This window comes from Dermacentor andersoni, chromosome 5 (genome assembly GCF_023375885.2).
Source record: "Dermacentor andersoni chromosome 5, qqDerAnde1_hic_scaffold, whole genome shotgun sequence".
Classification (NCBI taxonomy): Eukaryota; Metazoa; Arthropoda; class Arachnida; order Ixodida; family Ixodidae; genus Dermacentor; species Dermacentor andersoni.
The window spans coordinates 130,908,348-130,923,185 of NC_092818.1; positions in this window are offsets into that span (position 1 = coordinate 130,908,348).

The window sequence follows — 14,838 nt, forward strand, 5'->3', positions numbered from 1 at the left end:
GCCAATAGTACTGCAAACATTTTGAACTCTTTATCTTTAATGCACTGATGTTTAAGCTATAGAATGTCACTTGCTTCACCTTTCTGCCTTTTCTTGTTCCAGAGCAATCGAGCGATTCATGGCATTTAAGGGTAAAGTCCGGTTGAAACGGCGGGCTGTAATTGAATTTTTGGGTGCGGTAGGTTGTGCGTCCATCAACGTTCATCGCCGTCTGACTGTGTTGCCTGTGTTGGGAATGCCCGTGTTGGGGAATGCCTGTGTTGACTTCAGCACTGTAAAGAAGTGGGCAAGGATAATGAAAGACGAAAATCCAGGTGCATCAAATCTCCAGAATCAGCACCGAAGTGGACGGCCCGCAACAGCCTCTGATGAGGATTATCAACATCAGGTAGACGAGTTGATTCGGGGCAATCGCAGGATCAAGCCACACGAGATGGCAACAACACTCGCCCTTTTTATTGGTTCAGTGAACCACATCATTGAGCACCTTCTGCGTTACAATAAGATTTGCGATCGTTGTGTACCACGGCAACTAACGACTGACTTGAAACAGTCGAGGAAGCGCACCCAACGAGCGCAAAGTACAGGGCGGGACAACATATTAGTTACAGCGCGAAGTTCGAATGTATAACCAATAGTGTTCTTAAGCAGTGTTTCGCCAGGTCGTTTTCCAATAAGAAACGAACGATCGTAAGAAGCACCGCGAAGAATTCGCTGTGCTTTAGTTTTCCTTGTGGCAACAAATAAGTAACCGGAATATTTGGCATCTTCCGAGAGAGCTGCACACAAAGCGAGGAGTAATGGAGACTGCGACGAAATGGTGCCCCGGAGCACTCGATGCTGTGAGCAACACGAACGACCCCCACCTCGCACCCCCCTCCCTGAGTTTACACAGCAGGCGCGATGCTTACCACGCGCGGCACGGCCGATCCTCGCAGCTCGACAAATATTTGCCATCGTCGCCGTACTGGACCGCCGGCAGCCCCGGCTGTCGACACTCCGGGGCCAGAGGTGATCGGCAGTTTGAACAGCTTCGTGAAGACCATAAATCCCTCCAGGATTTGTGTACTGGTGGCTGTGCGCGCTAGGCGCTATAGCATTTCTATGGCATTCTACTGCGGAAGGCCGTTTGGCATCCTCCCACAAGTGGAAATTTGTGGAGGAGGCTTACCTGTTGTTCTTCCAACGATGATGTCGCGACGTTCATAACGGCCAAGACTGGATTGCAATCGGCGTACATTGCTGATTTATGGCGCATCGTGCGATGGTTGATGTGCGAAATGTGGGTGATTGCCGTTAAAAGCCCATTGTGTGGTAGAACGCGCCTTATGTACGACGCAAAACTTGATTTCTGCGTTAAATTAAGGAGTGCTTTGCGGTATATGTTTATCCTGTAACCAGCAATGACAGATACGCAGCGAATACAGGATTACAGACTGTTTTGCAAGAATGGCTGCGCTTTTTTGGCCATAGAGCCCACATTCGTGTTCCGTGACAAGTTTGATTCTTCCTCGTTGTAGAAAATGGACAGCTCTTGCAAAAACCCTATCGCTTTAGATCTCAGTTTCTTCGACATGACCACGTTATGTAACTAGATTGGTTGCGGTGCTTTGTTGCGAGCGATTGTATTCGTGAATACGGGAATGGAAAATGTGATTACGTGTATCGGTGGCCTAATGATTCTCTGTTTAGCTAAATAGCGGAAATAGGATCCTGTAGGAAAGAGACAAAGACAACCAGAGCACACCAAGATCAAAATTGATAGGGTGTTTTCTTGATCTTCATATTTACTGACAGTGCTAGCATGACAAATAAAAAAAATGCTTGAAAGAAACTAAGAAGATGCAAATTTATGCGTCGAGGCTGAAGCAAGTGCTGGTTGTGCCCGTTGGGAAAACCAGACCAACGCAGTGTTGGACTTCCACGCAAATCAGTGACACGAGTGACATAGGCAAATCACGCATGGACCACCGTAAAATATAGAAAACAGCCGAATCCTACCACATTATGTACGCTGTATGCCTTTTTCACTCATGTTATTTACCCATATATAATCGTGTTTCACCACTGCCTTCCTCGAAAGGTCTTGCCGGTTGTCACAAACTCGTCAAGAATCAAAGGTAGAAAAAGAAAACGAAGACAGTGGCCAGGAAAAAGAAAATCGTCTTTGGCCCTAAACAGTGTCACTGTAGAATTTCCTTCTCGAGCAGTTTAGGGCCCATAATGCACTCTAAAAAAATGGACTCGCGAAACAATAGCCAATCATTTAGCGCACAGTTGAATGCCTTTGTGTTGCTCCGGTTATGCTTATATCTTATTACGATTGTTAAAGTGCAACTAGTAGTTACGTCCTGTAACAACGTTACGACAACTTACACTGTAACCTGGCTTGTTTTGATTTGTCCTGCTACTGAACGTTCCTATGAACAAGTAAAGACGTGTGCCGTGTCCCTCCGTGCCCCTCTTATGCAGTGCATGCGGATATTTAACGTGCGATAAATGAATTTAGAAAATTATGTGCAAACGGCCATCATATTTCGGCGGAAGAAACATCCCCACTGCTCATTTTAACCAGTGATACAGAAATTGGTGTGCCACATATGCGTTGGTGGCAGGTGCCTCAGTTGCCGAGTTTTTCTCGTTCCCTCTTCTACCAGAACTGTTCTTAGCGCTTGCCCGAAAAGCATCATCTTAATTTCCGGAACATTGCATGAACGCTGCACGCTTCCTTCGTTGCCCATTAGCCTCCTATCGGACGCGAAAATCCCGAGGATTTTAGGGGAGGGTACCTGCAGTTATTTGGCTGCCAGTGATGGGCGCCATTCGTGCACACTTTCTTACTGCTTTCTTGAGAAATTTCAGATGATTGGCTTTACGAAGAAATTCCATCGTTAACTGAATGAATGCGGCGCTGCCTTTGCACATAGATACACGCGAGCGCTGCCCTGTTCACGAGTACAGTCGTGCGTCGTAGAAATAAAGACGAAGTTTGCCGCTACAGATACAATCTTCATTGTCCGCCTCTGAATGCTCTCGTCTAAATTTTTCTTGGAACAATAGATGACGCTCCACTAGAAAGGTTTGCTTTCGAGAATACCTTGTCGAGTGTCCCTACTAAACTTTCCCCTTCGCAGGTCTGGTTTTGCTATATGCGCTCACTGTCATTTCTGTTGTGAGGGTGAATCTCTGAGACACTTATTTTTTAGCGCCGTTTTAATATCTAGTGGAAAAAATTTATTACAAGGACCATTATGTAAGTTTCGCTTGAATTTGACTCTCCCGGTGGTCCTTTCCTTCGGTGCTACCGAAATGAGTTTTAGTCGGAGGGAGGTTAGTGATGTCCTCTGCAATCTACTGTTAGAGAGAAAGAAAATTGTTTTCCTAAATGTTCCACGTTGTTTTTCTTTTCTAATTAACACGTTTATTTGCTTACTGTGTGGATATTACAGGCTTTATATTCATATCAGGCAATATCTAATTTAGCAAGCTCGAGTTGCCAGTTCTGATTGAATTTGTATTCCTAGAAATTAGTATTATTTTTGAGCCCTAGCTTTGAACAAACGAACGAAAAACAAACGAACAAACAAACAAACAAACAAACAAACAAACAAACAAACAAACAAACAAACAAACAAACAAACAAACAAACAAACAAACAAACAAAATGAAGGAAGAAGGGTTCATATAGGCACCTGAAATTTTCGCATAATTGCATAGCACGAGAAGACATATACGTTGAGAGTACAGCGTTCTCGTCCACCGAGAAAAAGACCCCAGGTGAGGCAGCTAAGTTAGCATGAGTTGAGAAGAGCTGCTAATTTTGGTTTTCAGGCGTTAATCCATGACAAATAGTGCACCTGTTAAACAAACAGAAGGGCTTCATCGGCAAGACGTTGTAGGTAAGGGAGAATAGTCGGCAGTTTCGCGCGAAGGTCGAAGCTGTTGGCCAGTGATAGCGGGGTACAGTACTGAGCTTGAACTCCTCGGACGGTGTTGTAATTATATGCGGGTGCGACATGGCTCGAAGCAGAACGCGAGGTAACTACTGCTTGGCAGAAGGAACAGCACCTTGGGCGGCTTGCCAGTCATGTAGGAACGCGAGCGTCATAAGCGCCGCCACCAGCCGTGCTGACGTAATAATGGCATTGGCCTTGCGCTGCTAAGCCCGAAGGCGCGGGATCAAATCCTGGCTGCGGCGCAGGCGCATTTCAATGGGAGCGAAATGCAAGTACTCCTGTGTATCGTGCATTGGGCGCACGTTAAAGAACTCCAGGTGGTCAAAATGAAACCGGAGTCCCCCGCTGCGGTGTGTCTCGTGATCATATCGTGGTTTTGACACGTAAAATTCAAGAATTTAATTTTTTTTAATGATCAATGCCAGTGCAGGGGCAGGTGTCACACCTAGACGCTACCCGAGATGAGTCATTACGGGAGACCGCCTGCTCCCACTGCAATGAGACATGCCTAAGGGCACTGGCGCTGTTACCAGTGAAACTGCATCGCTTTCAGATGTTTAGCCCTAATATTGTTGTGGAGTTTTTAATGATTCGGGCTAAAAGGCATACACTGCGAATGAAATTACTTGACTGTGGTTTGCCAAAATTCTGACGAACGAATCATTCATAGCCACAAAACTAGACCAGGGTTTCTTGGGCGTTTCAATATTACGGCATCTATCTAGCATATCGAAGAATTCGAACTGGTCATCACATTAACTGCGAAGGCCACCCCTTCGACGATGGCGATCACAATAAAATACCATCGTTATTGCTTTAGTATACGATACAAAAAGTGAAAGCGAAAAGAAGAGTGACCTTCACTCGCGTTGGTGAAGAAGCATCTGCAATTGAAACGCATTTTAAAAGATGACCATAAACAAATAAGCGACGATGTTTTTTTTAGCAATCCACCAAGCATGAAGCGCATGCGGAGTTCCTCCTCTCCGGTGTAACGTTCGAATACCGCAATACAGCATGCCATATGCATGCACTTGCTCTAGCACTGCCATAACACTACCAGGAAAGCTGTCCTCAAGAAGTGCAAGGGGAACATCCATTGTCATTGACTCCGTAGTTTTGCCTGCCAAAGGGGGCGTTTGATGAGCAAACAAGTAGGGTGGCCTCGAACTGATGCTATACACGTAAGCACAAGTGTAGGTGTTCCAGCTTCAGTCATGCTCTGATGTGACAGCATTCACTGACTGGTCAGGAAGACATCGTGAAGCTGACGTGGCGCCTCTGCAAAAATTAGACTCCTCGTTCAACTAATCTTCAGGGGAGTTGCTTCGTCTACTTTCATACTTTCATATTTTCCGAGTGAAGTAATCATATATGAGTCACTCGGGCGTTCTCGCGTCTGCGCAACAAAGCATTCACCGCCCTTGCAAAGTTTTATAAGTATTATTGAATTCCAAGTCGCAGAAACTCAGCTGCCCCCTTTTGAAAGAACGGCACTGTGTCCAGTTATGTAACTGTCGCGGGCACAGCGCGACGGGCCACAGAGACATAAGCATTGTACAGAACGGAATACCGTAAGCTTAGACGCTGTCAGGCTTTGACGGGAGAAATCTGAGTGATTGGATATTGGAGGTACGAAAGCTGTACACCGTCCCTCAATTATACGAGTTATAGCAAGGTTTTTTATAGCAGCAGCTGCAGCCATAAGATATGAACAACACCGAGGTGGTTGTTATAAAATCAGTCCTGCAGCTTAATTTGTCCACACATAGTGTTCGCTATCTACACACCGAGCGTTGCTTCTGCTCAAGAGCTTAGTATATATGGACTTACTGTCTCTAATGCACTACGCTGTGCTTCAAATTACCTAATTAGCTCGTGTCTTTAAAAGCCTCACTTGATTGCAGTTCACGAATGAGAACGAACAATAAAAAAATAATTCAAGAGGAGCTCGTGCCTGTAGGCTTAAAGCAGGTGGTCGTGACATTAATGCTACATCGATTTTCTTTTTTCATTCATTTTAAAAGTCTTTGTCTCTCTCTGTTCCTGTACCTACTTGACGCGTCTCAGGTTCTAAAAGTTCTTCGGTGCAAATATCGTTCTCGAGAGACGTTTTTCTTTTACCTTCTCTTGTACGTGAGATGCTTTATCATCCCATAGCTTATCGTGTCTTGATTCTCCTGGCTTTTTACTTCCGTTGAATGCGGCGTTTATTCTGCAGATCTTATCTTTCGCACGTGCATGCAGCTATTGAATGCGACGCATTCTCCCGTCATCATCTATCTCGTTCAGCTCGGGAGATTCACAAAAGTGTGCTCCACAATATCGACGTTTGCGTGGTGCTATGCAGACTCGTACTGAACCGAGGAAGGAACAGCGAAAAAGCAAAAATAAAAGAAGGAAGAACGCGAACGGGAAAATCGAAACTTTTTTGGGATAGGAGGGGGGGCTCTGAAAAAGTTCCCTCGCGTTTATAACCCTGTCTTCTCACCGCTGCCGCCACTCGCTTTCTCAACTACGTGCTTTTACAAGCGTTTCCTGGCTCAAGAAACTAGACTCAGTTTTCAGAGGAAGCGCTTCTCGGAACAGGTACGCGTGTCGTGCCCCTTTGTTCACCGCGAGATAAATGAAGACTCGGAGAGAACTTAGCGTGCGCACGCTCTATAGCTTCGAGGCGAAAGGGCACAGGGACTTTGTTAATAGCCGGTCGTGAGACTGCAGGCCGAAGAAGTGGCGCATTATGCAGCCGCGCGCGGGCGCCCGCGTTATGAGAACGTTTCTAATTAGTGGCGTATGCAGAGCGCGAAGAACTGTACGTCGGGTTAGCTTGTAAGCCAGCTTTAATAGTGGTGATGTCGTTGCATAAATGTTTGTGGCGCCCTTCATGCAAATGATTAATTTTTCTCGTGTGCGACTGGCTATTCGCTGTTTAGTGCAGAATACAGTGGGCTCTCCTGGAATTTCGAGACAATGGACACGTGCTCGCTTGAGTATGATTATGAACGAGCAGGTCATGTGGGAAACAAGCGAAAACATTATTCCTAACTATCTGCAGCTTTCGTCTTTCGCGGTTCTGTATTTAATCTTCATCTATTTCCTTTTCTTTATTGTACAGGAGAGGCCATTTGGAAAGAGAAAGGCACTACAAAGGTTGCAAATAATTACTATGAGTTTACCATGTGACACTGAGTGAGGTGTATGCGTAAGCTCTGCAACACTAAGCTAAGCATACGACGCCCTCTTATGACTTGAGAATTCCCACAGTATGAGATAGTTATTGCGCTGCGATATTTGGAGCTACATGTTTAATTTTGGCCCAAGAGCGTGGTTCGCTGCTCAAGAGTATCAGCCCGCACGATCGACGAGTCCTCGCAACATTGGCCTCGCGGAGGCATTAATCGGCAGAATTGGCGCCGGTCAGGATCTGCTGCAGGCTGTCACGTTGCGCCATTTACATTGCCGCTGCAGCGTCTGCCTCGGAGTGAACTTTCTTGGTGCGCGATGCAGCCTTTCGTGCAGTTTGGGACCAATCAGCGTCGCTACAATGTCCGTCCAGCCTACTCAATCCTCCTCCACCAACCAACAGGTGGCCCTTAAACGCCCTCTTCGCTCACTCCTTCAACAGTCTTCGTCGCATAGCGTGAGCTCGGCCTCCTTTCCTCAACGCCAATGTGGAGGAGGCATCTTTTTTTATATTCTCCTCATACCCCAATCACGAAGCGCAGAATGCTTGCTGTAGACTGTTCTTACAATACATACGAAAACAACGCACGTGATTGACAACCTCTATGAACCTTGCGGAGAAACGTAACAAAAGGGAACATATAGTTGCATAATGTACCATTTGACCACCTAACATTGATTGCTCCAGACGTTCGTTTGCTAAATGAAACTGAAAAGCGATAAAAAAGTTTGTGCGGATAAATTTAAGAAGCATCATGAGTGCCTATTTCTAATAGTCTTTGCACCGACTCGTGAATGCGTGGTATTTTCTAAGCATAAGTCCCGACTTGAGACGTCTTTCTTGCGTATTAACTTATTTGGAAGAATGGGGTGTCTCCGCTGGACTAATTTATCCCGAATGTTTCGTTGTCCTACATGAAAAAGCCTACAAGTTATCACCTATATTTAGCCACTTAGGTATAGTGCTCCTTCAGTCTTCTATGAGTACATATTTCTTTGCAGACAGCATGGTTAGGCTGTGCTTGAGTACTTGCACTTTTGACGTTGGACTAGCTGCGTTCAAGTGAACACATCCCTATTCGCGAGGCTTTGTGCGGGGTCCACCAGTGCTCTTAAGATAGGACAGCATCCTAGCGGCACACGTAACCAATATGTTCTTGTGCTTGACTTGTCTGCAGAGAACGTAAGCGAAGGCGGAAGCACTAGACTGACAAAGGAATTTCCTCTTCGCTTCGCTTATATGATCAAATACGCGAAACAAGCAAGCTAACTAAAAACGAAAGCGACGCGCACCTAGGAGGCATTAATAACAGCCAAACGCGTTTAAGCGCCTGTTTAAAATCAATAGGGATCTTGACAAATTGCGAGCCATTACCGCTCCTTATTCTCGCTACTTCAGCGGTACCAGCACGCGGGCTTCTTTTTCTTCCGCCTGGTTTCACCATTAATGAGTTTTCGCTTAGTCTCCGTCGTACGTTCAAATTTCTGTCCATCGTACCGGATGTCCTGCGGCGATCCCATTATTCGGAGGAGAAACGAGCCAGCCTTCTCTCTCACCACAGCCCTTCTCTTCGGCCTCCGCGCTTTCCCCTCTTTCCACCGATCGTCCACAGTGCGCACGAGCCGTACAAGGACAGACGCACGGAGGCTCGCAAAGTCGCGTGTACAACACGCTTGCCCCGCGCTTCCCAACTTACCGTAGCACGAGGGAGAAAGCGGTGAGACAGGGAAGGTGCCATTATCGGAGTCTCCCGGTTGGACGATTCGCAGCCGCTACTCGGTTAGGGGAACTGCCGCGCCCGGTGCACGGAGGAACGAAGTAATTGGCAGTCCCCCGCTACCCTCGAGCAGGCGTGAAGCCGGACGCGTCGCTTGGGCGTCGAAATTCTCTTTCGCCTTCCCATCTCGCCCCAGCTTTCCATCGTAGGGCCTCCCACGTCATTAGGATACCCGCTTTCACCTCCTCCCTCGTTCTGCTCGATCTCGTTATTCATCATCGGCCGACATAAGGAGTGGACAAGCCGGTGCTATGAGCTCGCGAGCAGAGTAAAGAGATAAATGCTGGAAACGAGCGAGCCTGAAAGAACGAGGGCGGAGATGGACAGTGCGCTTACGGGAAGTCGATCGTGTCCTGTGTCAACATCGACTTGGACGGCGGTGGCAGTAATGAATTTGCATGAGCCTCACTGCCTGTCGGCTCCGCCTCCGGATAAATAAGACCCGTTCCGCGTCACTTGGTAGCCCTGGCAAGTTCACCGCACCCAGGGACTTAAGAGAGGGGCTCTTACGGTGCCGGAGACAGTTATGTGGGAGAAAGTAAAACAATAAAGAGAAAGGAGAAGACTCACTGCAAAAGAAAGTCGAAACTGAAAAGCAGTTGGAAGGCAGGAGGAAGAACTGTAAAAGGAAACCTGTTTTGCAACGTACGTGTATGGACATCGCTTGGTTTCTCTTAAGGTATTAAGAGGTACTGTTTGAGGACACGTTCAAGACACGATAACTTTTAAGGTATTACAGCTGCAGAGCAAACTACCCCCGTAGACATCGAAAATGAGTCTACACACTTCGTTTGCAACCATTCCTGGTACTCTGAACTAGTTCTGTGGGTGTGAGTTGCCGTTTCATATGTAATGACTATCTTTATGTCAAACGTTTCTGGTACAGCAAACTAAGTGAATAATTAGGCAATTATGCAGACTTTATTCCCTTAAGGCACAAATTACCATGAAGTGACGATAAATGCAGTTACATAGTTTTTATTTCAAAGCACTGGAGGCTTAATTAAAGAGAACTCAACGTGGTAGGTCTTCTCACACACAGTCTCGTCATGTGGAGTTCACGAATGGCATACACTAAAGAACGAAACTTTTCACTGTACCGGACAAGGCTCCGTTGGGAGTTAACAACTGTGAACTGCTACAAACTGCCTGACATTGCTTCAGTGGACGGAACCTACGAGATAAGCGTTACATAATAAGTGTGATGGCATGGCAGTGGCCTTATTTTATAGTGGAATGCAAGTTGCAACTCATATAAAGAAAGTTGCACTTGCTCCCAGAAGGCGAATGATTGGTAGCAATGACGAAGTATTAGACAATTACGCGATGGAAAGTTCGTACTTCTGTCGGCCATGCAAATTGCAGTAAACAGGCTCTCACTAAATAAATTAGCAATCATGGTGTCACAACGCTGGTGTGATGAAGAGCACAAATAGAGAGAAACGAACGCTTCTGCTGCCTCTTGCTTCGGCACGTCTCCGAAACTTGAGTTTACGCGTCCTCCAACACTGTAGCTGGATAGAAGACAACGCATATGCAGCCACCAACCAGCCATATTGGCTCGCCGAAGCTTGGCACCTGTCGGGTGTTATCTCCTAGATCGCGCGCGGGTGGTGAACGTGCTCAGCCGCGTGGACAGCCGCAGCCACGGCCGTGCTATAGAGACGATACGCGGGATACGCACCCGCAGCATACGGCACACGGGGCGCGATAGGATCTTATCGAAATTTGACTTTATAGGGAACCTCACGGCGACGTCCATGATGACGGCGAAAATTCGCCTGGAGTGTCCATATAATTGCTCTCGCATTAAAAGCAAGAGGAAAGCGGGTTACCTAGAGAGGCAAAAGCAAAACTGTTATCGCGTAAGGGCAACCTGATCTTAGAGAGGCAGACGCAAAAAAACAACAACCCTAAACTCAAATATGACCCCATTTCTTGCTAATCTCTAGCATTTTTCATCCTTAAACGACATAGCCGCCGGTTACCAAACGACAGGTTCGCTCCCGTGGTACGATTCGGTGCCTGATGGTGCGTATAGGGTGCTTTACTACGACTGTTCTGGCTGGCTTCAGTGCAATCTTGAGAGTTCCTGTTAATGAATATGTGACCTGCTTTCGAAAACGTGCACTGTGTGGCCACGTGATATCTACGTTAGCAGCATGACATCACTTCTGAAACACAAAGGGTGGACAAGCATAAGCAATCGTAAAATTAAATTTATGTAACTTAGGTCGCGAAAGCAAAGCGTGCGCATAAATATTGAAAAAAAAATAAACACGTGCAAGTTTCCCTAAGTTAACCTACGGAAAAGAAACAAGCGCAGCTAAGAAAATGATACACAACAACTGATGAACTTCGGAGACGCCGAGCCGGTTCAAAAGACTTTCAGGAAAAGAACCATTCAAGAGCCTGTCACGAACGTGGGTGCTGAGGAACGGGACCGGATCACGCAAGGGTCGGCTCGCCGAGGCATGGTCACGCCAGCATACCACCACTTTCTTTTTCGTGACGTTGTGCTGAGTCATTTCCGCATACGAAAGCGCTTTCTCCGCAGAGGCCGTCTTTATCTGGCTCCACCACTCGCTCGGCTCGTTCTCGGATTCCGAAAGCCTCAAAGCGATACGAGTCCTACGGCGTACCTTTTTTTGGCCACCGGACGATGTCTTACACCTGCAGAAGGTTGCGCCTCGCTTGAGTTAAGGTGAAAGGTTATAATTTTTCAACGAAAAGAGAGCGCCGGGACAAAAGGCAAAAACCTGATAGAGTTCTGGTCACTCGTAAAACAATTGTCATTGTACACAAGCCCTTCATAACAAGTTTACACTGCTTTATGCAAGCATGCAAAGAGGATGACCGCAGTTATAGTCAACATGCATCAAATTTATATAAGTGTACGACCGATGTGTACACTCGATGCGCAAGTACGATGTCAAGAGCCCGCAACTGGAAAGCGGGCATGCAACGGGATAGTTCCTATGGACAAGGAACCGATGCCTAGGCAAGTTCGAGATAAATGAAATGTGCACAATGACAGGGTAGAAACGCCAAAGAAAGCCCTGAACCAATCACTGGAGTGGACGTAAAATATTACGCCCTCGAGAAGATACTAAATAGGAAAATTATTTTAGCCGTATTAGTAAACTGCTTCTTTACATAGACACTCTTACCGGGAGAGAAGGTTTGGTAAGCCAGAAAAGACAAAAACATGACAGACCGTTCGTGACGCTCTGTGAAATTGGCACACCTGGGGCGTGACCAGAGATTGGTGTTCGAAACTCACGTTCAGTTTTAGTTCAGGTTCGCATCACGCGATTGGCCTAGTACGACTTGGCGCGGCCTAGGCCAATCGCTTGAGGCGAGACTGAACGCAGACTGAACGTGTTTCCAAGAATGAACTCCGATCGTGCCCCAGCTTGACTTGACGTCATGGATTTTGACTTCAATGCTCGTAACGGTCTTATCAGTAAAGATAAACTGCACTGTATGTTAAAGGAGCCAAAGGCAAAATTTTGCAAGTTCCGAAAACATTTACGGCGCCACACTAACCAGAATACGGAGACATACTTGGAAATCCGCGGGACGATACACCAACGTACTGGCGCTGCGAGTTCGGCACGGAATGGAAGAAAAAAAAATAAGACTTTCAGCTCCCTGAAAGTTTCATTTATAAGAACATCAAATTTTTATGAATGCCAGCATTAGTAGGACAACTAACGTAATATATTTAATGCACCTTCCATAAACCCACCCGACCCGATGTGGTAGCCCCATGCTATCGCGTTTCGCTGGTAGAAGCTCGACGTTTCTGATTAGACTTCAGCAGAGGCGGCCACATTTCGATGGGGGGTGAAATACAGAAACGCTCATGTATACTTAGATTTAGGTGCAAGTTAAAGAACTCCAGGTGGCCAGAATTAATGCGAAGTCATCCATTACTTCGTGCCTAATGATAGTTTTGTGGTTTCGTTTTGGCACGTGATATTCTAGCATTGAAAATGTTTTTCAGTTAAACTTTTTTCATCATAGAACTGCAGCCCTCTCAAGCATGAACATGGTCTCGGGTCTCAGTCTTAAAACGTTGCGCCGAGCTAGTAAATGAGAGTATACGCAGCTTTGGAAGCAAAGCACGATCCCAGAGCTCATTCGTGATATTTCGCGTCGACTATGCAGAATTGTAGCTGAATTGAAATTTTACATTTCCCTTATAATTCATGTCCCTTGGTGTTGCATATATAATTTCTTTTCTGACAAGAAAAAAAATGTAATCATTTCACTGACAAGCGGTTTATCCGGAACATTACCTGCACCACGCCCTATCGTGCTTCGCAATCGTCAAGCATGCTTTGCACTTGTTTCTCACAAATAAACTCATTGCCACTTTCTAATGCAAAACCATTTATGTTTGTTTAGGTTAGCATAATACTATTTCCGTTAAACGCGCTTTCACACAACCGCAAAATACTCGGAAAACCACCACTTTATTAGCGTGTGAATAAAGACGTGGCACGAAGAGAAAGAAAACGCAGGAAAGCTTGTGAACATTTTATTGCGCCCTTGTATGTCCCCGTTCTTTTTTTTGTCTGCGTGTCTCGCGCTCCAAGTACTTAGTCGGCCAAGTGCCAGCGATCCTAAACTTCTCAATTTACCTTAGTTTTAAATACTTATGAAGTGCTTACAAAAGAAATATCTCGAAAATTATTATCTAAGCAAAGGTTGGCACCTGTTTTTGTTACTCGATAGCACTTATTCCCATCGCTGGGTGAACCTCGCCCGCGAAACGTGTTAACCAGCGGCGGTGGCTCAGCGGCTATGGTGTTTCGCTGCTAAGCACCAGGTCACGGGATCGAGTCCCGGCTGCGGCGGCCGCATTTCTGTGGGGGCGAAATGCAAAAGCACCCGTTTCCCGTGCACAGGGGGCGCGTTAACGATCCCCTAATCATCAAAATTCATCATCACTACAGCGTATCTCATCATCAAATCGTGGTTTTGTTACGTAACACACCAGAATTCAATTAATTTCACCCACTAACAAATTAATGTTATCGCTCAGCGCGAGACGCGCCTGCATTATTTGGAACTTACTCGAAGGTCATGCTTGATTCTACCTACTGTGTCTCTTGTCACCGTACTTTGTGTAATCTGATTGTATGCGCGATTCGAATTGTGTAGTATTAGACAGTTTTAGTTACACGTACGTAGAGGCTTCACGTACGCAAACGTAAAAAGCCTACGTACCTTACGTGCACGCCATCTGAAACGCTTTTAGCTACACGTACGCGACGCACGCCAAGAGGGACCCCGTAGCTACATCTATCGGGAAATGCGAACACGGCGGTAGCCAATTCAATCCTGTCGCCGTGTTTCGAAGCAAGCCGTCTGCGCGCGCGCGGCCCGCTATCGCTTGTTCGTGATCTCGCGGAACTCCCGCGCGAAGCTGTGTACGTGCGCAAGAAACGCACGCAAAGAATTGAATCTCACGTACGTCCGTGAGACGCGCGCGCGCCCGCTACGTACTACGCATGCGCACTGCTGACACGTAGAAGCTCTACGTACGCAAAGCCTCTACGTACGTGTAACTAAAACTGTCTATTGTCTAAAAGGCACGCAGGCACCAGCGATTACGCAGGGACCTTCGACGAGTCATGCGTAAAAGCAGACGCGCTTGACCCGCAGATCAGATTTCGACGATCGCCGATTGTGATCGCCGCTATCGTTGTGCTTCGAGTATCACTTGCTTTTGTGGGCACAGGTTCCCCAAATGACAGTTAGTTTCGTTATTCACAGTTTTCTACACTGGGTACTTAACCGTCACTATGACGTGACAATATATGTATGATGGGAAAGGAAACCGAGGGGCCCGATTTTTATTAGATCAGAAAACACTAACAAAAATGTCAGGAAGGAACGCATAGAGGCAT